Source organism: Delphinus delphis, chromosome 2, assembly GCF_949987515.2.
Source record: "Delphinus delphis chromosome 2, mDelDel1.2, whole genome shotgun sequence".
NCBI classification, from domain to species: domain Eukaryota; kingdom Metazoa; phylum Chordata; class Mammalia; order Artiodactyla; family Delphinidae; genus Delphinus; species Delphinus delphis.
Genome location: NC_082684.1, coordinates 127952760 through 127975927, shown reverse-complemented (window position 1 = coordinate 127975927; position 23168 = coordinate 127952760). Strand labels below are relative to the sequence as shown.

The 23168-nt window shown below is 39.3% G+C and overlaps 2 protein-coding genes across 6 annotated transcripts in view; one reads left to right on the top strand and one right to left on the bottom strand.

Annotated features, from left to right (window-relative positions):
* The window catches only part of HMG20A (high mobility group 20A), a 69729-nt gene extending 65244 nt beyond the window's left edge, over positions 1-4485 (bottom strand). Inside the window, exon 1 of one of the 2 annotated variants that reach the window (XM_060005564.1) lies at positions 4189-4485. The gene's annotated coding sequence lies outside the window, so the exon portion shown is untranslated. The remainder of the gene's footprint in view (positions 1-4188) is intronic. The other variant, XM_060005565.1, reaches the window with a different exon arrangement.
* A 564-nt stretch (positions 4486-5049) lies between these two features.
* The window catches only part of PEAK1 (pseudopodium enriched atypical kinase 1), a 295173-nt gene continuing 277054 nt past the window's right edge, over positions 5050-23168 (top strand). For all 4 annotated transcript variants that reach the window (XM_060005562.1, XM_060005563.1, XM_060005560.1 and 1 more), the window contains exon 1: positions 5050-5181. The gene's annotated coding sequence lies outside the window, so the exon portion shown is untranslated. The remainder of the gene's footprint in view (positions 5182-23168) is intronic.

Here is a 23168-nt window from a genome sequence, read left to right as displayed (position 1 = left end):
TGGCTATAGTGGACAAACGTTATTCATCAGTTTCATCTACCCCAACTGCCAATTCAACTCCACAAATATTTACTGAATACTTATGATGTGAATGGTATTGTGCTAGGTTTGACAGCAGACACAGATAGGAATATGTTATAGTCTGCAGACTTTTATGACAGTTCATAAACTCTACATGACAGTACAGTAACAACAGAAACATACAACAACAGCAGTAGCACTGTATATTAAATGCCATAAGAAAAGTACAAAATGCTCTGGAGTGTCAACAGACACACATATGGTTGGGAGAATGGACAGAGAAGAGGACAGACATCAGACAGTACTCCTTGAAGCTGAAGGTGGTACTTGAGAAAGGGCCACAAAGAAGGTGGCATTCTGATAGATAAGGATTCCCAGGAAAAGAGAAAGTGTTCCACACAGAGAATAGCATGAACAAAGATAGAAAAGGCTGGATACTGTATAGAATTTTTTTTTCAGAGACCAATCTAGTTAGGAATGTGTAGATGGGTAATGACAGAAGAGACTTGAATATTAGGTTTAGTATTTAAATAGGTTTAGAAGAATGATTCAAAAAGTCTTCCGTTAACAATTCAAATTACTTTAGTGATTCCTTAACTTTTCTTGAAACTTTTCTATTATGCTTATTATCTAAAGTAATCATGGAAATTAGTGATTTCTCCTTCCACAAGGAACAAAAAATGAACTCTTGACAGCTAAGTGAGCATGCTTAGCTCACTGAGACTGGGGAAGGATGAATTTGAATAATTCTAGCACTGCATCCCGATACTTCCGGGAATATGTAAGGCTTAAAACAGACATGTAGGCAAATCCCCATAGCTAGAATAACAGAAGCAAACTGGGGGAAAAATAATAGCATTCATTAAGCTGCTAACACCAGGAATTGTGCCAGGTGATTTACATATAATATACCTCCACCAAATAACCTCATTTAAGTTTATGGCAAGTGAGGCTCAGAGAGGTCAAGTAAATTGTTAGAGGTTACCAAGCTAATAAGAAGCTCAGCTAGTAAAATGTAGACATCACTTTTGAACCCAGGCCTGTCTGATCCCATATTTTCCCCATTGTTCACTTTTATTTGTGAACAAAGGAGGCTAGAATGGTAGGGTCATGATGCATGCATCAAAGAAAAGGGCTGAATATTTAACAGATGGGCTTTAAAGGTCTGGAGAAAAATTAGACTGAAATATTCAAAACTGGGTTTAGAATGGCTTAGAGATCAAGACCAAGAGAGATCAAGCTTAGGGCTGTTTCTTGATCAGTTTGAACAATGATCACACTATAGAGCTTATTTAGGAATATCCAGGGAGCAAAATTCCAGCTTTGATTTGGAAACTAGAGAGTAAACTCCAAGAGAACACGGATATTTGTCTGTATTCACTGATGTATTCCAAGTCCCTAAAACAGAGACTAGTATACAGTAAGCACTCAATAAACTTTTCTTGAAATAATGAAAAGTCACATAAGGGGTATTCTCGTTTGAATACTCTTGAAGGCCCTGAAATAAAGACAGCAGAACAGTAGGTTTAAAAACCATTCATGTTGTTAGCATATTCTCTTTAACACTCAACCCCATGGCAAAAACAAGCAACTCCAAAACAACAAACATACAAAAAAGCAGTAGTTGTAAAACAACAGCATGATTTTTTAAAAGAAGGTAGACAAAAGAATGAAAAGACCCCTTTGCATTATAGATAGCATCTAGTACTTCGTGGGTAATCAAATTTCAGTGAGATGGAATCCAGAATTTTGACCTACTGTTTTAATATTTCAAACTGCTGTGAGCTGTGAGCCGTATATCCAATGACTGCTTTTTGGAAATGAAAATGGTTATCTAATCTAAATATTCTGAAAAAAAATGGACAATCTCTTTATTATTGATGACAAGGAATGAAATGAAAACCTCAAATTCATTTACTTAAAGAAGTAACAGAGTACACTTACAAAAGTCTTTACTTTTCTAATTTTGATAGTATGTTTCTATTAGAACATGCAAAGAAAACTGCAACAAAGAACATTAAGGGAAAAAAAAAAGCCTTTGGAAGACAGCAAGCCTCTCTACAGAAACTTTTAAAGAGAATAAAAGCAGGTTCCATGAACTTCCCTCTATTTTTCACAAGCTTTTCTAATATTTCTTCTTTGACGGAACTAATGAATAACTGCCTGTTATCACAAAACATCTTTTTTCAAATATGTGCTTTAAAAATTGCTTTCTTCTGAACAGACAGTTCTTCAAGCTGCTCAAGTCTCTCAGCTGCAACAAGTTTTCTTATTTCTATTATACTGCATTTCTTCCCTGGAATAGTATAAAGACCAATTTTAAAAACTCCTTTACTTTACAAAGATAATTTCCTACAGGCAATACTGCTGTATCTCAATCAATATTTTAACTATCTTTTCTCTATCTATTTCATTTAGTTCCACAATCTTTACTCACTCCAGTAATTCTTAATACTGTAGTTTAATAGTTTAATTTGTCAGGGTGATCATATCATATATTCTTCTATATTACACTAATATAGAAGATAATGAACACTTTCTAATCAATTAATAGTTGCTTGAGGCAGTATACATGTCCCTAACCTTCTATTAATAACAACACAGACATAATTGTGTCTTGCCTTTTCAACTTCTGCAGAAATTCTATAGTTCTTCAAAAGATAACTCACTGATTTTAGGGTCTTAGGTTTTTTTTTTTTTAATGTCTATAGAAAGTTAAAACATATATTTTTTCCTTACTGTAACATTTAAGTTACAGTTGTTTAAATATTTTAGTTTAAATCACATTTTCTAATAAACTCTAAACAAACTAGCTTTCGAAAAGAACCAGAATTAAAACAGTTGCAAATTCTTAGAGTAGATTAGGTGACAACCCCAAAGGAAAAAATACACAGGCCTTATTCTTTTAAAAATTCTTGAAAGACACTACAATTCACTTGATATTCTAAAATTACTAAAGTTGTTGAGATTTCGTAAACTCCAAATAGATTGATTCCTTCAGTACCCTGCCCACCCCAACTTACCAAGTACTGTGGTACTTGAAAACAGAAACCAAAAAATCAAACTGTTGACTGTTCATTACCACTTTACGTATAGTTTCTTATAAAATATTGAGAATATAGGAAAAACAGAAAATTCTGGTATTCATCTTTAGTCCTTTGTGAGCCAAATTTTCCCCCTTCTTAAAATCTGAGCTGAATCTCATGATCCCTGCACCATGCCTTAAAACTACAAAGTGCAGACACCATTTTTTAATCGGTGCTGAATTTAATTAAATCACAAAGGGGGAAAATGTACTACACTGCAACTTTCAGTTGTTACATGTAAGTTACCAATAAGAATTTTTAAAGCTGAGGAAGTTGTTTTCAGGCCCAGGGCAGAATCTGTAGCCTAAAATCAACAGGTCTAAGGATTTAAGATCCCGATCACATCAGTTAAGATAACACCAAGTAATTGAGTACTTCAGGATGATATTTTCACTCCGGTAAGGTGAAAATGCTTCAAAATTTATGTAAAATATTGAGTCCTTAAGGAGGTCCGTAATAAACGACCTCCTTAAGAATAGCTACAGAGTTCCTGTGGCATGTCAAGGCAGAGAACACCCCTAAACCTCACTAAGTCAAGGTTGGACTTGAGTAAGGGAGAAGGGGTGGGCAATTCATGAGTCACACAAGAAAGCATGTCGTATTGTAGAGACGAGTAAAGGGTTTTAACAAGGGGTTTCGAATTCTTTGAATAACTCATTAAGAAAATTCTGCTGGGGAGAAAATTTTCCTCTTACACTTGGAACCAAAAGTCACATAAATTCTGACTGGAGGCTGGTGATTAGCACAACTTCGTGGAATAACCTAACTTTTCACGTAAGGCACAATCCCAAAGCTTTAAGATACCGTCTATCCATACGGCACCAAGCATCACCTTTTCAAGCCCTCGCCGGCACAGGAAGTGGGTTGGACACCCCAACCCATCACCCTACCCCCACAGGAAGTGAGTTATGTTCCCCCTCCCCCAGAATGGCCTTCCTCCCCTCCCCCAACCGGAAGTGAGGCGCCCCCATTCAGTCGGCCTCAAACCGAGACAAACCAATAACAGCAAAAGAGGGATGATCTTCAAGGGGTGAAGGGCACATCCACTGTGGCCACCCCCAAGCTCGCCTTGCTTACTGACCTGCTGACGACAGGGGTAGGCAGGGGCCTGGGGCCTAAAGAAAGTCCCTGGCACAGGGGACAATTCCCTGAGCCCCTCTCAATCGCCTTCACTCTTCTCACTGCGTCGCCTCACAGCTTGACAAAAATTCCTCCGCAGTACTTTATTTTGATGTCTTTTCTTTCCCTTTACCTAATCGCTTAACCACCTTCCCATAGGTAACTTCTCTAATGCAGCACTTAAGGCTGTTCTGGTGAGGAGAAAAATGAAATATTATTTCCCATATCTTCAGAAAAATGGAGGGATTATTTTGTTCAAAGGAGGCGAAGGACTACGTGATTACGCAAGGTGAGCCTTATTTTCGCGGAGGTTTCTGGGAGATGTAGTTTTTTACATTGCTAAGGCCTGCAGAAAGTATTGGGACTTAAATTGGTTATTACTATGTGCTGGAATCCTTGAAGACACATATCCTGTATTCGACTGTAGGCAGACCTAAGGGGCTTAGGCACCAAATGGACCAATACTTCGTTCCCTTTTTTCCCCTGGTACGTAATTGAACTGAAATTTCCCTTCACGCCGGCCCAAGGTCCTGGTCGTCCCGCCCTCTTCCTTTGGCCACGCCTCCCTCAGCCAATCAGACGCTCTCTAGTTCTCTTCCTCTGGAGGTAGGAACGCGAGAGGAGGGGCCTCATGGTGACTCCTCCCTCGGGGCTGAGGCGAGACTGGGAGAGGGCCGTGGCCTCGTGCGCGCGCGCGCGCGCGTGTTCGCTCAAGGAGCGCGGCAGCGAGTGCGCGCGCGGAGGGGCGGCGCGCCGGGCTGGGAGGAGGCGGGCAGGCTGGTGGGCCGGGCGGTCTACGGGCGGCCGGGAGCGCGCGGTGGACTCGGCGGCGGCTAGTAGTTAGTTAGTTGTTGTTAGTCAGTGTCAGTTGCTCGGCGGTGGCGGCCGCGGTCACCAGGAAGAGTACTGGACGGCCGGCGAAGGTAGTCACCGCGGCGGCGTGTGAGCCCCTCAGGTAACTGGGGCAAGGTTGCCCACGTCGCCTCCTTTCCCTTCTCCTCTCGCGCCGGCTTGTGGGACCTGGGTCGCCACGGGGTGAGGGAGCTGACCTGGGGGAATCCGGGCGGGGCGGCGTGGGGTCTGGGTGGCGCCGCCGCGGGGGCTTTGGCGGCCGGTGCGTCCGGCCCGGCGCGGGCTCTCCGGCCACGGCCACCCCCGCGCCCTGCCGCCCCCGGAGCCCGCTGGCGCCGCGCGCCCCCAAGCGCCCCCGCTCCCGCCCCTTCTCTCGGTGGCTGTGGCGGCGGCGGCCCCGGCAGCTCGGCGCCCCCCAGAGGAGGGAAAGTTGGGACCTGGCGGCGAGGGACGCCCCCGGGCGCGGCTGGAAGGCTGCTGGGGAAAGTGAATCTTGGAGGAGCCGGACGCGGTGAGGCTGGGGCAGGAAGGACTCCTTTCGCTCCTGCTAAGTCTGCACGGACATCCACCTCCAAACCCGGGAGGATCCAGCGCAGCCTGGCCAGCAGCGCCAGGGTGAAACCCGGTGACTCTTTGCCTGCTCACTTGGCTCTACGGTTTGTGAGCCCCCTAACGTGCGGGTTTCCTCGGTTTTGGGGGGATTTTGAGTGGTTCGTTGGGTCAGTTTTGTTTCTCCTTCACCCTTTGACTCGTCCTTTCTTGCAACTTTTCTCACCTCCCGCGTTGAGGACTTGCCGTCTGAGCCCCTTCTCTACCCCCTCCCTGTTGCCTGCACCATACGTCTGAGAGCTTGATTGCATTTTTTCGTCCTTTGACTGCATTAAAGACTGCTGAGAGCAACAGGAAAGAGGAGCCCTCCCACCTTTAAATGTTAACTTTTTTGCAATACGTTGTGTTTTTTAAGATCCCCGTTTAGGAATTTGAGAGCTGTGGAATGGAGTTATTGCAAGGTTGGGGTTGAGGGGATAGTGACGAGTTAAAGGAAAACTGATTTCATCTTTATTGGCCTTGTTATAGAAAACCTAATACATTTTCTTTTGCCTCTGTTAAATGTGGTAAGATTATACGTTGAATTAAATACTTGGAGATTTACATGAAAGGTTATATTTAGGTCATTGTATTATGTATGTCCACAGCTTTTCACCTGAATTGGGATTGCCTTGAGGATTCTGTTTTGGGGCCTACCTCTTGATTTTTGTTCGGCCACAACGCCTTTTTTTCTTTTCTTTTTTTTCCCCTGATAAACGAAATGATGTGGTAATGTGTATAGTCGGAGAACCCATATTGCTCTCTGCAGTGTAGAAGTGAAAACCGTGAATTATCCACAGGGGTAAAACTTTCCATGAGCAATCTTGAATACTTGCTTCATGATGGCTTCTCTATAATCTCAGAACATTTCTAGATAGCTCAGTCCACTGACTACCCTAATTACTTTCTGAAGTGCCTGGCACTTCTCTTCGGTGACTCGTTTAGTAAACTGTAATGGCAAGTATGGTACATTTACTTAACTTCAGAGATGGGAGTTGTAGCCTCGACCCAGAGATTAACAGTTAACAATGGAAGCAGAATTCATACCATTGCTAGTGAGTTTTGGCTATGACCAACTCACAAACTATGTGAAAAAAACAAACATCTTTCCAAAACTGTCAGAGGGGAAGAGGGGAAATATTTTATCATGTCTTTATTTTTGGAGACTCTAACATGACTATATTATGTGGGGAAAAAAATGTCATTATTTTCTTTAAGCCTTTTTGATGTGTGGTCCTCTTCTTCATCCTTTCCCCGCCCCCGCGCATTTATGGTTTGACATTTATGTTTGGCTGGGTTCCAGGATGGGAAGAAAAGTATTTTGGTGAAAGGAAAAGATAAGATTGCTTTGAACTATTATGATACTGTGACTATTCATTTTACCCAGAGATAGTACAGAAAAACTTCTTCCATAATTTTTGTACCCCATTAACATTCTGTCAGAAGTCATTTTTAAGAGTCTATCCTGAGGCCCATAAAGAAATAATGCCACTTCATAACCGTTCCTGACAATCACATTAAAAAATGTGTTCCTGGAATGTGTTGTATGTGTTCTCATATAAACATTTATCTTTGTACATTTATGATAATGTAAATATTTAAGTCTGAGAGCTTAAAAATTTTATTTGCTTATTTGCATACATGTTTTTCAACATCTAGCAGTGCCAACCATATTTGCCAAATAAGCATCATCCATAAATTCATGCTTTGGCACATAATAACTCTTCTAAATTGTTCCGTGGTGAAGCACCATGAGATTAGTGTTTGCTTCATAAGAGAGATTTGTTGTTGTTTTTAACTGTAATGATGCTCTGTTTAAGTGGAACAGGTGCTGGGCTCTAGCTGTTTGTGTTGAAACCTGCCAAATCATACTCTTTTGTTGGATGGATTATTTGAGTAATTTAGGAACCAAACTGTGGCCCCTGGCATGCCAAGTTGAGTTCAAGGCTCCATTTCACTGCTGCAAATTCCTGTTTTCACTGTTAAGAGGTAGTTGTGTGTGATGAGCCTTATTTTCTTATTGCTCTTCTCTTTACTTTAATTCCTACTCCCTACCTTCGTTCTGATCCTTTCATTACTGGAGCTCTTGGGAAAGTCTAGACTCCTTCTTTGCTGGTTTGTTTTCCTTGGAGAAATTCTAGTAACTTTCAGGCCAGGAATAGATAGTTCACATTTGTTCAGCAAATATTTTGAGTGCCTTTTAAGTGGTAAACATGGTGGTAAGCCCTGAGTATATGTACAATGATATGCCTTTTTGCAAGGAGCATATAGTTTAGGAGGAGAAGATAGCTGATAACCAATAATTATAATGTGGAGTGATATATAACAGGTGTAAGCAGATTCCTTTGGATGGAAGCACAGAGCAGGAGGGGTAGTTGACTAAGACTTGGGGTCTTGGGAGGGGCATGTCCCAAAATGCATCTTAGTGGGTTACCTGAGCTAATCTTCAAAAATAGATAGCAGTTAACTAGGTTCAGGAAAAGGGAAAGGACATTCTAGACCAGTGCTGTTCTGTAAAAATATAATAATACAAGTCACAAATGTAATTCACATATGTATTTTAAAACTTTCTATTAACCATGTTAAAAAAGGAAAAGGTGAAATTAATTTTAGTAATATATTTTATTTAAGCTGATATATCTAAAATTTTATTTCAATCTGTAATCACTATAAAAAAGCATTATTGAGATGTTTGACATTCTCTTTTTCATACGAAGTCTTCAGAATCTGGTATGTATTTTATACTAATACCACATCTCAGTTGTGTCTAGCCATGTTCAAGTACTCAGTAGGCACAAGTGGACAGCAGAGTTTTAGAACAGGAGCTGATGAAGTGATAAGAAGCCAAATCACCGAATGCCTTATGAACCAAACTAAGGAGCTTTAACTTTGTCCTGAAGGCTGTGAGGATTTAGTGGGGGGAAAAATTATGCTGTGATAGAATCGTATTTGTGTTCTAGGCAGTGAGGTGAATGCTGGATTAGAGAAGGGCAAAACTGGAAGCAAGACCAGTTAGGAAGCCATATTCCTGATGAGAAATGATGAGAGATGTAGAAGAGGGGTGGATGTATAAGAGGTTTAGGAAGTATTATCAACAGGACAGGGTAAATAATCAGATTACAGAGTTGAGCAAGATTGAAGATTTAGCATGATTCCCATATTTCTGTTGTGAGCTACTGAATGGGGCAGACAACTAAGAGAAGCCAAACATCTGTGCCAGACAGACCAAAGCTGAAAAAAAGAACTATGCGAGAATTGTCACAGAAGCTGAGGGAGAAGAATATTTCAAGGACTAGGAGTGGACAGTACTGTATCCTGCCATGAAAAGGCCAAGTAAGATAACTGAAAAAAGTCCCTGAAACTTGGTGATTAAGTCATTTGTAACTTCAGCTAGAGCAGGTAGCTACATTGTAGTGCTTTGGGGGTAAGGGGGTTGAAGAGTCAATGACGGCTAGGAAGGTAGCTAATTGAGAGGGATACAGTGTTTTCAACAAAGGACTGAACAAATAGTATAGGTGAAGGGAGATGCAGGGGATTTAGAGAAGTTTACTCCTTCTACCCCTTTTTTAAATTAAGAGGATCTTGGGCATGTTTATGTGGGATTGGAAAGCACCAGTGGAGGGGAGAAATTGAAGCAGTGTTGGGGAGGTGGAGAGATGGGGGACAGAGGTGATTGATGGAGCCAAGGATTTGGAGACAGTAGGAGGGGATGGGATCCAAGGCATAGGTAGAGAAGTTGGCCTTGCATAGGAGATGATTTTCCTTTTTTTTTTTTTTTTTTTTGGCGGTACATGGGCCTCTCACTGTTGTGGCCTCTCCCATTGCGGAGCACAGGCTCCGGACGCGCAGGCTCAGCGGCCATGGCTCACGGGCCCAGCCGCTCCACAGCATGTGGGATCTTCCCAGACCGGGGCACGAACCCGTGTCCCCTGCATCGGCAGGCGGACTCTCAACCACTGCGCCACCAGGGGAGCCCGATATTCCTTTTTCATTGAGCAGAAACGAAGGAGGTGAAGTTGGAGGCACTGTAAATAAGTTTCTAAATGATAGGGGCAGGAAGGAGAACGAATTGATGTGTCTTATATCATTTTTGAGTACCTGCTTAGAATGATGGGGAACATGGTAGAATAGGGATTCTTTAAAAAGAGAGTGTAAGTGTATAACAGCTTCCAAGGCAGTGGTGTGGGGGAGAGAGTCAGACAGACAGACTCACAACTAAGATAATGAAAAAGGATTGTTAGGTAGCATTGAGGACCCATTTGAGGTTGTAGACCTTGGATTTGTAGGGATACCAATTTGCATGGTTTGATTTTTCTCCAGCACTGATCACTCTGGGTATGTACGGCTGAAGAAACCATTTAATACTCACAAGAGCTCATAAGGTAGGTACTGTTGTTATTCTCCTTGATTGTAAGATGAACAGCTGGCGTTCAAACCCTGGTGGTTCAATTCCAGAGCCCAGGCTGTTATCCACTGCTTTGCAGATGCCTGCTTGGTAGAAATACCTAAAGGGCAGTTGGTTGAGGGAATTAATGATGTTAAGGACTGACTGAAATGAACTGTGGAGTCCAGGTTGGTTCATGAGCAGGAATCATAGAAGGGGTGATTCAACTGGGAGAAAATGAAGGGCGTGAAAGTTAGAGGTCAGTGTGAAGCCGAAGAACTAGTGAAGAGGGAGCAAAAATATTAGCTTTTCCTTATGGATTACCTACTATATGCTAGACACTTTAATACCTTATTTCTAATCCTAACATGAGTGTTATTAATCTTACATCCATCCCTTTGTCATTCTCCTTCAGATGAAGAAACTGAGGATTAGAAAGGTTAAGTTACATACCCAGAGAGACACACACTATCAAGTGATACAACCAGGATCCAATACCCATTCTTTCTTCTCCAAACCATAGTGTTCTCAAGTAAGGAGATAAGAAAGAAAATGCAGTAATGATGAAAAGTGGTAGAACGACACTGGGATATTAAATTTAGGACTTCAAAGGTGTATCATTCATTTAACAAATGTTTGTTGAGCATTATGTGCATGCTAGGCATTGTTCTAGGTGCAGAGGTTATAGTAGTGAACCAAACAGACAAAAATCCCTGCCCTCGTGGATCTTACATTCTAGAGCGGGTGAGACAGACATTAAACAAAATAAGTAACTTGTTATACAGTATTAGAAGGTGATAGGTGCTGTGGAGGAAAATTAAGCAGGCAAGAGGGATAGGTATGCCAAGGGGTGTGTGCACTTTTAAAAAGGATGTCTGGGAAGGACTTGGTGAGGAATGAGCAAAGGCTTGAAGGATGGAGGTAATCAGGAGCACACTAGGTCTAAGAAACAGTTTGCATTGGCCCTGAAGCAGAGGTGTGCTTGGTGTATTCCCAGAACACTAGGAGGTCAGTGTGCCTGGACTGGAGTGAATAGTAGAGTAGAAAGTGGTTTCTACTTTGTGGAGAAACAAAGTGGAGAGATAACTGGGTCCAGATTACATAGAGCCTGTAGAACATTGGAAGGACTTGGGTGTTTATTTTTTGAGATGGAAACCATTACAGGTTTTTGAGCAGAATGACATGATCAGGTTAATGCTTTAAAAACTTCACTCTGGCTACTGTGTTGAAAGTAGTCTAAAGAGGTGAAGAATAAAAACTAGAAGATCAGTTAGGAGGCTCTCTTTAAAAATCTAGTTGAGGGTAGTGGTGTCTTAGACTTTAAAAATCTAGTTGAGGGTAGTGGTGTCTTAGACTAGGAAATTGATGAGAAATGATTGGATTTGGATATATTTTTAACTTTTTATTTTGAAATAATTTTAGATTTACGAAGGAGTTGCACAGATAATGCATAGAGTTTCTTTATGCCAGTGTTTCTCAGCCTCAGCCTTACTGACATTTTGGACCGGCTAAACCTTTGTTGTGGGGATTGCCCAGTGCTATACAGGATGTTAAGCAGCATCCCTGGTCTCTATCTATAGATGCCAGTACCACATCCCTGTTGTAACAATCAAAAATGTCTTTAGACATTGCCAAATGCCCCCGTGGGGCAAAATTGCTCCTATTAAGAGTCACTGCTGTATACCCTTCATCCTTTTCTCCCTAATGTTAACATCTTACATAACCATGGTACATTTGTCAAGCTAAGAAATTAACATTGGTACAATGCTTCAGACAAACTGCAGACTTTATTTGTATTTCACCAGTTTTCCCACTAATATTCCTTTTCCATTCCGTTATCCAAACCAGGATACTACATTGCTTTTAGTTGTCAAGTCTTCCTTATCTCTTCTAATGCATGACAGTTTCTTGGTCTTTCCTTACCTTTTATGACCTTGATACTTTTTTTTTTTTTTTTTTGCGGCACGCGGGCCCCTCACCGCCGTGCCCTCTCCCGCTGCGGAGCACAGGCTCCCGACGCGCAGACCCAGCAGCCACGGCCCCATGGGCCCAGCCGCTCCGCAGCACGTGGGATCCTCCCGGACCGGGGCACGAACCCGCGTCCCCCGCATCGGCAGGCGGACTCCCAACCACTGCGCCACCAGGGAAGCCCACCTTGATACTTATTTTTAAAGAGTACTGGTCAAGTATCTTGTAGGATGTTCCTCAATTTGGGTTTTCTGAGATCTTCTCATGATTAGTTACTGAGGTTTGAGGAAGAGTATCACAGAGTGAAGTGCCCTTCTTATCATGCCATAGAGGAGATCCATATTATCAACATGACGTCACTGGTGATCACTTTGTTAAGGTGGTTTCTGCCAGATTTCTCCATTATTTTTCACCTTCCATACTCTGACCATTAGAAGCAAGTCATTAAATTCAGCCCACACTCAAGGGGAGGGGAATTAAACTCCACTTCCTGGAGGCAGATGTATCAAAGAATTTCTGGACATATATTACAACCACCACAGTAATTGGTAAATATTTTGGGAGAGATACTTTGAGCCTTTGCCAGTATCCTGTTTCTGCTCACTGATTTTATTTATTTTAAAAAATTTATTTATTTATTTATTTTTGGCTGCATTGAGTCTTCATTGCTGCGCGCAGGCTTTCTCTAGTTGCGGTGAGCGGGGGCTACTTTTCATTGCGGCGCGTGGGCTTCTCATTGCGGTGGCTTCTTTTGTTGCAGAGCACGGGCTCTAGGCGTGCAGGCTTCAGTAATTGTGGCTCGCAGGCTCTATAGCACAGACCCAGTAGTTGTGGCACATGGGCTTAGTTGCTCCGCGGCATGTGGGATCTTCCTGGACCAGGGCTCGAACCAGTGTCCCCTGCATTGGCAGGCAGACTTTTAACCACTGAGCCACCAGGGAAGCCCCTCTGCTCACTAATTTTAGCATTCATCAGTAATCTTGCCTGCATGTACTGTTTATTTTCCCTCATTCTTACTACATTTATTAATTGGAATTCTTTTGTAAGGAAAGTTTGTTCCTTATCTATCTAATCATTTATATCAGTTCTAATTTATGGATACTTACTTTATTCTTAGGGTTATAATTCACTTGGTATCATTATTTATTTTGTTGCCTGAATTATTCCAGCTTTGCCCATTGGGAGCTCTTTTAGGTTGACTTCTGTGTCTTTTTGATGTGCTCCTATCCTTTGTATGTACATGTTACACTTCTTTATGTATGTATGTACATGTATGTACATGTTACGCATGTATGTACATGTTACACTTCTTTATTTTCTGGCACTACTAGATGTTTCAGGCTCATCTTGTATTTTTCCTGCCTCTGCCCTAGACTCATTTCTTCAAGAAATTCTGATTCCTTTTATTGGAGAATGGTATTTTGAGGTCAAGATCTGGATGTTAGGTGTGCTTGTTGCTACTGCTGCTAGATGCTGTCAGTGGACAGAACTAGGAAATATATGTATGCATACTAATCTGTGTATCCACACATCTATATTTTTTTCGGTGTGTAAAATATATCTCTGACTCTAACTGGGTATGTTTTGATCCAACAAGGTCTGCTGATGGATTGGATGTGGAATGTGAAAAGAGAAGAGTCAAGGATGACTTCAAGGCTTTTGGCTTAAGCAACTGGAAGGATGGAGTTGCCATTTTCAGAGATGGGAAGACTGTGAGCAGAGCAGGTTTCTGGGTAGAGTTCAAGAGTTCTGTTCCAGACTGGCTACGTTTTTGAGATGTCTAAGAGACGTGTACTCGAGATGTCAAGTCAGCAGTTGAACAAATGAATCTGTAGTTCAGAGGAGAATGGTCCAGGTTGAATACATTTAGAAGTTGTCAGTATAGATAAGATCACCTGAGGAGTGAACGTAGCTAGAAAAGAGGTTCAAGGACTGACCCCAGGGCATCCTAGTCAGAGAGATGAGGAGAAGCAGTTCTGCAAAATGATAAGGATTGGGGTGTGGCTATAGGGTGGATTTCATATCTATTATTAATAAGCACTTTTTTAATACCTGTTATTGGCAAGGCACTGAGCCATTTTGGGAGTTAACATTGTGCCGTAAATTTACAATCTAGGATGAGACAAATTACAGACTGAAAAAGAAAGTAGCAGTGAAAGGCAACTACCAGATAATGGTTCAAATAACATTACTAGAGAAGCTTCTTAGAGGACATAGGCATGAGAAATAATGAACTCAAGCCTGTGCCAGCTACATATAAACACTAATGTAAATATGTATCAAAGAACTTGTCAAGGTTTCATTAAGCTCTTAGGTGGGTAATTGTGCCTTTAGTTATTGCTATCAATTAAACCACTCAGTGAACTGGTTAGGAGGGTTTCTGCTACACTTGACTTTTTTTTTTTTTTTTTTGTGGTACGCGGGCCTCTCACTGTTGTGGACTCTCCCGTTGCGGAGCACAGGCTCCGGACAAGCAGGCTCAGCGGCCATGGCTCATGGGCCCAGCCGCTCTATGGCATGTGGGATCTTCCCGGACCAGGGTACGAACCCGTGTCCCCTGCATCGGCAGGTGGACTCTATCAACCACTGCGCCACCAGGGAAGCCCTACACTTGACTTTTTAACTTTTATCTCTCTGCCATCTTTTCACAGTCAGTTGGATTCATCTTAAGACTGCTTAAAATAAAATGTTTCAGTGTAAAATCAAGCAGAATTGGCCTTCATCTTCTGCGAACATGCAACATTTTTGACTGCTTCTTTCATGGATAGTTTTAGACATTCACATTTGTCACTTGGTTACTAAAGTCACACCCCAATGCGATTATGGAACTTTACAAGTAATTTAAATGTCTAACCTAGTAAACCAAGGTTTTAGTAAAATATTTTAATTTCAACTCCTTTGCACTAAAAATGGATAGGCTTTCATTGCCAGCTGATAAAAGGTGGTATAGCATGAGAAAGGCAGATTGTACCTATTGAGTAATTATTTATCAATCACTCTCTAGGAACTTAAGAAAAATGAGGGGTTTATCTACTTTATAGCATAGGGGGCAAAAAATCACGGGATTCCATTCTCAATTCTGCCACTGAATGGTTGGCAAAGCTATTAACCATTTGTATGTACAGTGTGTTGTATTTATTAATTGGGAGAAACTTTAGCATATTAATATGCTGAGTGAAAAGAGACTCTGCCTTGAGTGCAAAGACTGTCTTATTAGCGCAGTTCCTAGCATGTAATGGGTACTCAAATGGTTGTTGAATGAAGGAATTATGTAAAATACTTTACCCTTGTAAAGTAAGACCTGAAGAGTTATTTAGCTTGCTCAAGAAACCTTAAGATACTGAGAACTTCAGTTGTGTAAGTAAGAATTAGGGCAAAATAAAATAAATTTGTATGCTAACATACTCATTTTAGGCTAAGCCAAACAAACAATACTACTCTTTAAAAACATGATCCTTATGTATCAAGTAGCTCATAATCCTATCCTCCATGAGTAGAAAAGAATTCTGGTTCAGGAGTCAAGCAGCCTGAATTTGAATCCTGGCTCAACTGCTTACTAGCCATGGGCCCTTAAGTTAGTTTCTTAACTGTGCTTCAGTTTCCTCATTTGTAAAATGGGGATAATACTTACACCTACTTCATGGGGTTGTGAGGTGAAAGAAGAATAATAGCAAGCATGTAAGTGTTTGATACACAATGTGTTTAATTTTAACTGTTATTTTAAAAGTGTTGAGAGAGTAATATTTTAGTTTTTCATTTTCTAGAAAATTATGTCTGCTGAATGATAACTAAAGGGAAAACAAAAACTCTGTGTGAACAAGGAAAGAAGACTGATGGGAAATTATACTCATAGTAATGTGTTTGAACTATGAATAATAGGTTTTCTACTTTTTGCTGTCTCTATTTTTTTCACTTTTAATTTGTTTAGCAGATTTTATTAACTGTTTAACTATAAGACACTGGGCTTTCATGAGCATATTGCTTTTTAGAGAGTCAGCATTGCATTGTGGTTAAGAGCGTGGATTGTGAACCCAGACGGCCTGGGATTAAATCTTATCTCTGACGCTTAATAGCGGTGCGGTCTTGGGAAAATTACTTTATTTCTCTATCCTTAGTGTTCTCATCTGTAAAATTGGGATATTGATAGTACCTACCTCGGAGGGTTAATGAACTAATAATTGAAAAGTGTTTAAAATAATGCCTGGGGCATAGTAAGTATCATGTGCTGTTGAATAAAATAATGGTAGAAATATTACATTTAAAAATTAATGAAAGATTTTAGCTTTCCAGTATATTTATAAGTTCACCCACATTACGTAGACTATTTCGTTTCTTATCTTTTAGAGAAAAGTTTTCCTCATAATCCCCTATCTCTCCCTCCCTAATCTTCTTTGGTTCCCTTGATGATGGAGGAGCAGGAAAACTCTTTCCTCCTAAATCCTTTATATGACAAGAGCACTTTGCATTGTTTAAACTTAGGATTCTCCCCCACCCATAATTTTCATAAGAGATTGATTTACTTTTGTTATTACACGGGAAGATGCCATGGTATACTTCTTAAATATTTTGAAATAATGAGTTGAATATTTCAAATGCTGAGAAACTGCCTTCTTCCCAGGTGTGAAACAGTTTTTATAGATTTTATTTGGGTATGAAGTAGGAGTAATTGTGGGAGTTTGTGTGAAAGAAGATTTAAGGCATTGGAGAAGCAATAAAAAGTATTTTCCTAATGTCAGTTCTCTCCTTGACTTGAGAAATTGTTTTTGCAGCAATATCCTTAGACTGTTTTTCAGCATTTGCCTTTGGGGACTGGCTGCATTCACAGTGTTAAACCTCAGAACTAAATATTTCAGGTAGATTGCCAGTTCTTAATTCAACTATGGTCCTGAAGTTAAAAGAGGTTGTTGGTTTCCAGATTCAATGAAGAAGTTAATATAAGGAGAGAAGAGAATCCTGTAGTTTGATAAACTTTTTCTTCTATATAGAATAAGACAAAGTATACATTGTTTCTTATATACTCCTTTCCTTACAAATGCAGCTTGTGGAATGATAGCATCAGTGAATATGTAAGTTGCACTATAAGCAGCATAGAAATAATATATAAATATAGTAGTTCCTAATTTAGAGAGTTGAACTTTAATTATTGACTTAGATTTTATTTCACATATATATGTTTATTAAACATGTGCAAATAAAATTTGAATCCTATTATAAATGCAACTTGTAGTTCTGTTGTCAGTTTTGCATTCCAAAAGTCTGTTAAAAGATCTTGTCGTCTAGAAAAGGATGTGTTTTGTATTCTTTTGTAAAAGGCAACTACAGGGTTTTATGTTGCAGGAATGTTGACCCTCTCTTCTCTTATCTCCTATGGGACTGCATGGTCTGGGTTTTCATGGACTAGCTGTCTGACTAGGAAACCGAATCCTACTGTACAGATTTCCTTCTAATTCTCTCTGTCTTTTTTGGCTTCAGATCTGAAGTAGAGTTTGATATTACCTATTATACTATACATCTTTAAATTTTATGATAGAAAAAAATTAGCTTTTTAAAAATTATGTAAGTTTCAGGTGTACAGCATTATAATTTGACATCTGTATATACTACAAAGTGGTCACCACCGCAAGTCTAGTTCCCATCCGTCACAATACTGTTGACTTCCTTCGCCCACTTTGCCCACCCCTTAATCCTCTTCCCCTCTGGTAACCACTAATCTGTTCTCTGTATTTTTGAGTTTGTTTTTGTTTCATTTTGTTTGTTCATTTGTTTCGTTTTTTTTAGATTCCATATATGAGTGAAATCATATAGTATTTTTATTTTTCCATCTGACTTATTTCACTTGGTATAATACCTTTATGGTCTATCCATGTTGTCACAAATGGCAGGATTCTATTCTTTTTTATGGTGAGTTAATAGTCCATTGTGTTTGTGTGTGTGTGTGTGTGTATACACACACATATACATTCATCAGTGGACAGTTGTTTCCATATGTTGGCTATTGTAAATATTACTGCAGTAAACATAGCTGTGTATATATATCTTTTCAATTAGTGTTTTTGTGTTCATCAGATAAATACCCAGAAGTGGAATAACTGGATGATATGGTAGTTCTATTATTATTATTATTATTTTTTGAGACATCTCCATAATGTTTTCCATGGTGGCTGCGCCAATTTACAGTCCCACCAACATTATACAAGGGTTCCCTTTTCTCCACATCTTGTCCAACATTTGTTATTTCTTGTCTTTTCTTTTTTTTAATTTTTTTTATTTCTTGTCTTTTCAATGATAACCATTCTAACAAATGTGAAATAATATCTCATTGTGGGTTTGATTGGCATTTTCCTCATAATTAGTTATGTTGAACATCTTTTCATGTGCCTGTTGGCCATCTGTATGTCTTCTTTGGAAAAATGTACTCAGATTTTCTGCCCATTTTTTAATCAGGCTTTTTTTGTTTTGTTTTTTTATTCTTGAGTTGTGTGAGTTCTTTATATATTTTGGATATTAACCACTTTTTGGATATGTGATTTGCAAATACCTTTTCCCATTCAGTAAGTTGCCTTTTTGTTTTGATGATGGTTTCCTAAAAGCAGAAGCTTTTTTAGTTTGATATCCTGTTTGTTTATTTTTGCTTTTGTTTCCCTTGCCTTTGAAGTCAGAACACACAAAACATTGCTAAAACTGATATCAGTGAAATTACTGCTTTTGTTTTCTTCTAGGAATTTTATAGTTTCATGTTTTACATTCAAGTCTTTAATCCATTTTGAGTTAATTTTTGTTTCTAGTGTAAGACAGTGGTCTAGTTTCATTCTATTGCACGTGGCTGTTCAGTTTTCCCAATACTATTTACTGAAGAGACTATCCTTCCTCCACTGTATGTTCTTTGCTCCCTTGTCAGAAATTAATTTACATATATGTGTGGGTTTATTTCTGGGCTCTCAATTCTGTTCTGTTGATCTGTGTGTCTGTTTTTGTGCTGGTACCATACCATTTTGATTATTAAAGCTTTGTAGTATAGTTTGAAATCAAGGAGCATGATGTTTCCAGCTTTGTTCTTTCTCAGTGTTGTTTTGGCTATTTGGGATCTTTTGTGGTTCCGAACAAATTTTAGATTTGTTTGTTTTTGTTCACTGAAATGTGCCGTTGGAATTTTGATAGGGATTGTATTGAATCTGTAGATTGCTTTGGGTAATATGGACATTGTAACAATATCTGTTCTTTCTATCCATGAACGCAGAATATCTTTCCATTTTTTTGTGTGTCTTCTTCAGTTTTTTTTGCTGTGTCTTACAGTGTTCATTGTACAGGTCTTTCATCTCCTTGGTTAAAGTTATTTCTAGGTATTTTATTCTTTTTGATGCACTTATAAATGGGATTGTTTCCTTAATTTCTCTTTCTGATAGTTCATTATTAGTGTATAGAAATATCACGGATTTCTGTATGTTGATCTTGTATCCTGTAGCTTTACTGAATTCATTTATTAGTTCTAACAGTTTTTTAGTGGAGTTTTTAGGTTTTTTTAACATCTTTATTGGAGTATAATTGCTTTATAATGGTGTGTTAGTTTCTGCTTTATAACAAAGTGAATCAGTAATACATAGACATATATCCCCATATCTCCTCCCTCTTGAGTCTCCCTCCCTCCCACTGTCCCTATCCCACCCCTCTAGGTGGCCACAAGGCACTGAGTTTATCTCCCTGTGCTATGCGGCTGCCTCCCACCAGCTATCTGTTTTACATTTAGTAGTGTATATATGTCCATGCCACTCTCTCACTTTGTCCCAGCTTACCCTTCCCCATCCGCGTATCCTCAAGTCCATTCTCTAGTAGATCTGTGTCTTTATTCCCATCTCGCCCCTAGGTTCTTAATGACCATTTGTTTTTTGTTTTTTAGATTTCATATATATGTGTTAGCATATGGTATTTGTCTTTCTCTTTCTGACTTACTTCAATCTGTATGACAGACTCTGGGTCCATCCACCTCACTACAAATGACTCAATTTCGTTTCTTTTATGGCTGAGTAATATTCCATTGTATATATATGCCACATCTTCTTTATCCATTCCTCTGTTGATGGACACTTAGGTTGCTTCCATGTCCTGGCTATTGTAAATAGAGCTGCAGTGAACATTTTGGTACATGACTCTTTTTGAATTATGGTTTTCTCAGGGTATATGCCCAGTAGTGGGATTGCTGGGTCATATGGTAGTTTTATTTAAAGTTTTTTAAGGAACCTCCATACTTTTCTCCATAGTGGCTGTATCAATTTACATTCACACCAACAGTGCAAGAGTGTTCCCTTTTCTCCACACTCTCTCCAGCATTTATTGTTTGTAGATATTTTGATGATGGCCATTCTGACTGGTGTGAGATGATATCTCATTGTAGTTTTGATTTGCATTTCTCTAATGATTAATGATGGTGAGCGTTCTTTCATGTATTTGTTGGCAATCTGTATATCTTCTTTGGAGAAATGTCGATTTAGGTCATCTGCCCATTTTTGGGTTGGGTTGTTTGTTTTTTTGATATTGAGCTGCATGAGCTGCTTGTAACTTTTGGAGATGAATCCTTTGTCAGTTGCTTCATTTGCAAATATTTTCTCCCATTCTGAGGGTTGTCTTTTCGTCTTGTTTATGGTTTCCCTTGCTGTGTGAAGGCTTTTAAGTTTCATTAGGTCCCATTTGTTTATTTTTGTTTTTATTTCCATTTCTCTAGGAGGTGGGTCAAAAAGGATCATGCTGTGATTTATGTCATAGAGGGTTCTGCCTATGTTTTCCTCTAAGAGTTTGATAGTGTCTGGCCTTACATTTAGGTTTTTAATCCATTTGGAGTTTATTTTTGTGTATGGTGATAGGGAGTGTTCTAATTTCATTCTTTTACATGTAGCTGTCCAGTTTTCCCAGCACCACTTATTGAAGAGGCTACCTTTTCTCCACTGTATATTCTTGCCTCCTTTATCAAAGATAAGGTGACCATATGTGCGTGGGTTTATCTCTGGGCTTTCTATCCTGTTCCATTGATCTATATTTCTGTTTTTGTGCCAGTACCATACTATCTTGATTAATGTAGCTTTGTAGTATAGTCTGAAGTCAGGGAGCCTGATTCCTCCAGCTCTGTTTTTCTTTCTCAAGATTGATTTGGCTATTCGGGGTCTTTTGTGTTTCCATACAAACTGTGAAATTTTTTGTTCTAGTTCTGTGAAAAATGCCAGTGGTACTTTGATAGGGATTGCATTGAATCTGTAGATTGTTTTAGATAGTATAGTCATTTTCACAAAGTTGATTCTTCCAATCCAAGAACATGGTATATCTCTCCATCTGTTTGTATCATCTTTAATTTCTTCCATCAGTGTCTTATAATTTTCTGCATACAGGTCTTTTGTCTTCTTAGGTAGGTTTATTCCTAGATATTTTATTCTTTTTGTTGCAGTGGTAAATGGGAGTGTTTTCTTAATTTCACTTTCAGGTTTTTCATTATTAGTGTATAGGAATGCAGGAGATTTCTGTGCATTAATTTTGTATCCTGCTACTTTACCAAATTCATTGATTAGCTCTAGTAGTTCTCTGGTAGCATCTTTAGGATTCTCTATGTATAGTATCGCGTCATCTGCAAACAGTAACAGCTTTACTTCTTCTTTTCCTATTTGGATTCCTTTTATTTCTTTTTCTTCTCTGATGGCTGTGGCTAAAACTTACAGAACTATGTTGAATAATAGTGGTGAGAGTGGGCAACCTTGTCTTGTTCTTGATCTTAGTGGAAATGGTTTCAGTTTTTCACCATTGCGAACGATGTTGGCTGAGGGTTTGTCATATATGGCCTTTATTATGTTGAGGTAAGTTCCCTGTATGCCTACTTCCTGGAGGGTTTTTATCATAAATGGGTGTTGAATTTTGTCGAAAGCTTTCTCTGCATCTATTGAGATGATCATATGGTTTTTCTCCTTCAATTTGTTAATATGATGTATCACATTGATTGATTTTCGTTGAAGAATCCTTGCATTCCTAGGATAAACACTTGACCATGGTGTATGATCCTTTTAATGTGCTGTTGGATTCTGTTTGCTAGTATTTTGTTGAGGATTTTTGCATCTATGTTCATTAGTGATGTTCGCCTTTAGTTTTCTTTCTTTGTGACGTCTTTGTCTGGTTTTGATATCAGGGTGATGGTGGCCTCGTAGAATGAGTTTGGGAGTGTTCCTCCCTCTGCTATATTTTGGAAGAGTTTGAGAAGGATAGGTGTTAGCTCTTCTCTAAATGTTTGATAGAATTCACCTGTGAAGCCATCTGGTCCTGGGCTTTTATTTGTTGAAAGATTTTTAATCACGGTTTCAATTTCAGTACCTGTGATTGGTCTATTCATATTTTCTATTTCTTCCTGGTTCAGTCTTGGAAGGTTGTGCATTTCTAAGAATTTGTCCATTTCTTCCAGATTGTCCATTTTATTGGCATGTAGTTGCTTGTAGTAATCTCTAATGATCCTTTGTATTTCTGCAGTGTCAGTTGTTACTTCTCCTTTTTCATTTCTCATTCTATTGATTTGGGTCTTCTCACTTTTTTTCTTGATGAGTCTGGCTAATGGTTTATCAATTTTGTTTATCTTCTCAAAGAACCAGATTTTAGTTTTATTGATCTATGCTATTGTTTCCTTCGTTTCTTTTTCATTTATTCTGATCTGATCTTTATGATTTCCTTCCTTCTGCTAACTTCGGGTTTTTTTGTTTTTTCTTTCTCTAATTGCTTTAGGTGTAAGGTTAGGTTGTTTATTTGAGATGTTTCTTGTTTGTTAAGGTAGGACTGTATTGCTATAAACTTCCCTCTTAGAACTGCTTTTGCTGCATCCCATAGGTTTTGGGTCGTCATGTTTTCATTGTCATTTGTTTCTAGGTATTTTTTGATTTCCTCGTTGATTTCTTCATTGATCTCTTGGGTATTAAGTAGTGTATTGTTTAACCTCCATGTGTTTGTATTTTTTACAGGTTTTTCCTGTAATTGATATCTAGTCTCATAGCGTGTGGTCAGAAAAGATACTTCATGCGATTTCAATTTTCTTAAGTTTACCTAAGCTTGATTTGTGACCCAAGATATGATCTATCCTGGAGAATGTTCCATGAGCACTTGAGAAGAAAGTGTATTCTGTAGTTTTTGGGTGG